Source organism: Quercus lobata, unplaced genomic scaffold (assembly GCF_001633185.2).
Source record: "Quercus lobata isolate SW786 unplaced genomic scaffold, ValleyOak3.0 Primary Assembly Scq3eQI_1902, whole genome shotgun sequence".
Taxonomy (NCBI): Eukaryota; Viridiplantae; Streptophyta; class Magnoliopsida; order Fagales; family Fagaceae; genus Quercus; species Quercus lobata.
The window spans coordinates 391,783-394,862 of NW_022154706.1; the positions used below are offsets into that span (position 1 = coordinate 391,783).

Here is a 3,080-nt window from a genome sequence, read left to right on the forward strand (position 1 = left end):
ATGGATTGGTGTAATAGCACAACTTTTAATAGAAAAAAAAAATTTTGATTTAAAATTTTTTGAATATATTCCTAATAGAAGAACCAACTACCAAGTAGTCTAACATCATTAAGGATGTGGCCAATGCTCAAATTGGTAGGTCCAGCTGACTTGCCTTTGGTTTCGATTTGACCATAATAGCCAACTTCCACCGCAACTAATACAATCAACTGGATTGGTTAAAACAATTATCAAATACTGGGAGTATAAAAATACAATCAACTGGATTGGTTAAAACAATATATCACATACTGGGAATATAAAAATACAAAACTTGGTATTATGTATATGATACCGTTGAAAGATTTAAATATCATTGCAGGCTTCTTGAATTCCACCCATCACAAAAGCCACAGCTTACATCAAATTGGCCTTTGAAATTTTGATCTCCTTCATCCCTGGAACCTGGAAAATCAAATTTCTGGACTAATTGAAAATTTGTAAATATTTCCAACTATCTTCTAACAATGAAATTATTATATCTTTTCAAGAACAAAAAGGAAAACAAAGACCAAATGTTCTATGTAGCAAATTTGAAACCTATCACCAAGAAAAAGAATTAAACCTATTGGAAATTCATTAATTGGTACCAATGCAAGTAATTGGTACGCTAAAATATATTGATGAGTAGATAATGGTGACGATGAGAGAATAAAACTTTATAGGAAAAAAATAATATGAATAAATTACTTGTGTATGCTTTGAAGTTACTACCATATCTATCAAAATTTTGAGGAGAAAAATAGAATGAAATATATTAATAAAAATAATATATAAATTTTATTATTGATGCAACGATTTCTCTGATGTTAAAGTGAAAAAATAATATTCACTCTCACAACAACTCAAAACATTTACTTAATATATTATATCATCCATACCATCTAGCCACCACTTCCATTCCGGGTGATCATCTCTAACCACCCTCTAAAATTTGGTGGTTGCCTATGTTTCCTGCCCAACAAAAAATTCTACTCCCCACCTTTAAACAAAACTTCACAACTTCGCAAATAATTCTTGTCACATTTAGAGATCTCAAACCAATAATTTTCATTGTAGAAACCAAAATACACACTCAGTAGTTCCACCACTATAAATTATACAACAAATTGAGCTATAGCAAATATTGGTAACACAAAATCTCATAAAGGATTTAAAAGTATATTCCAAGAGGAAAAAAACAACAAATTTTTAATACAAATAGTTAGAGTCTACCTTTTAATTTGGAGTATGTACATGTTTTCTTAAAGAATATAATCGTGTGAAACTTGAAAGCAAGTTCAAAGAATAGGTGCAACACTTAAAAGCCAGTCATTCATTTAAGTTGGAGAAAAAAAAATCCATCCTAGTTCAATTGAAAAAGCATAAAAAAAAATGACAGTCATGTTTTTACATCACACAAAAAATGACATTGAGAAATAAGGCCAACAAATACATCTCACCCTGATTAAATCAACAACACATCATCACATTCCCTACTTATCTTCCTTCTTACCACTCTCCATGTATTATGACTTCTAGAACAACAACAAAAAATCACTTACAAATTTTATCAAACGGCTTGTGTACATGTAAGAAAAAAAAAACTTAATGAAAAGAGAGAATTTTAAAAAGAAAAGAGAGTACCATGTTGCAGCAACACCAGCATCTAAGCATTCTATCAAACACATGTTCAACAATCTCAAACAACTATACTAACCAACCCCAACCTTCAAAAAAAATTCCCACGAAATCCAAAATAGTGGCAGCCCCAACATAACATTCCATAGGCTATCATATAATAAGATCCAGATATTATAATAATTTATAAAAAGGGAAAACCAATGTAAATGAAGACGACAGTAACACTATATATCAAACCAAAACAAACCCAAAATTGAAATCAAATAGAAGAATCCCAGGAAACAAAAATCCAATAAAAATTGCATAACCAAAAAAAGGGAAAAAGAAAATCCAAACCAATGTAAAATGAAGATGAGAAAAACACTATATATCAACTAAAACAAACCCAGAATTAAAACCAAATAGAAGAATCCCAAGAAACCAAAAATCCAATAAAAATTGCATACAAAAAAAACGGAAAAAGAAAATCTAATTACAAAAATTTTGTGATTCTTCTTTGCCATAGATTTGACAACAAAGTAAGAAGAAGAAAACGTGGAAATCTGCAAAGAAAAAAAAAAAAAAAACTTAAATCCAGAGCAACCCGCAACCCACAACCACAAACCAACAAAAATTCCATGAAAACAAAAACAAAAAAACTTAAATCCAGAGCAACCCACAACCACAAACTAACAAAATTCCATGAACAATTGAAGTGGATAGAAAGAGAGCAATATATAGAAATTAAGGAGAGTAAAAAACATGTTTTAATTACCTCAAAATAAAACATGATGGGCTAGATTGAGCGATGATGGAGAGGCAAAGAGAAATCGATGTAGTGGCGGTGATCCATGGCGGCAGCGGCGGCGGGAGGATTGAGTTTTGGCGTATATTAGAAAACAGAGAGGTTTTGGGGTTTAGACGTGAAGGCTGAAGAGGGAGTTGTAACTTGGATTAGGGTTATAATTTGATAATATATATATATATATATATATATATATATATTTAAGAAGAATTTAAAAAAAAAAAAAAATCGTTAAGAAGAATTAAAAAAAAGAAAAGAAAAGAAGAAGAGGTGACGTGAAAGGATTAGGGTTATAATTTGATAATCTATATAAATATAAATATATATATATATATATATAAATATATAACGTTAAGAAGAATTTAAAAAAGAAAAAGAAAAAAAGAAGAAGAGGTGACGTGAAAGGATTAGGGTTATAATTGATAATCTATATATATATATATATATATATAGATTATTTAAGAAGAATTAAAAAAAAAAAAAAAAAAAAAAAGAGGTGACGTGGAAAATTGTGGAGCTAGCAGAGGCTTCGGTTTTATATATATATATAGATTATGATGTCATCATGGTTCAAATTCAGTTTGACCTTGAGCCGACCTTTAGAACCTTGAACATCTCCCCTTAACGGTTCATT

At 29.8% G+C, this 3,080-nt stretch overlaps 1 long non-coding RNA gene across 1 annotated transcript; it reads right to left on the reverse strand.

The window, feature by feature from the left end:
• Nucleotides 1-214: 214 nt before the first annotated feature.
• On the reverse strand, nt 215-2,575 carry LOC115972885. The gene is made up of 2 exons (XR_004087557.1): nt 2,417-2,575; nt 215-444 (listed from the first exon to the last, which is right to left on the reverse strand). It is a non-coding gene; the product is annotated as an uncharacterized LOC115972885 (long non-coding RNA).
• Nucleotides 2,576-3,080: the final 505 nt, after the last annotated feature.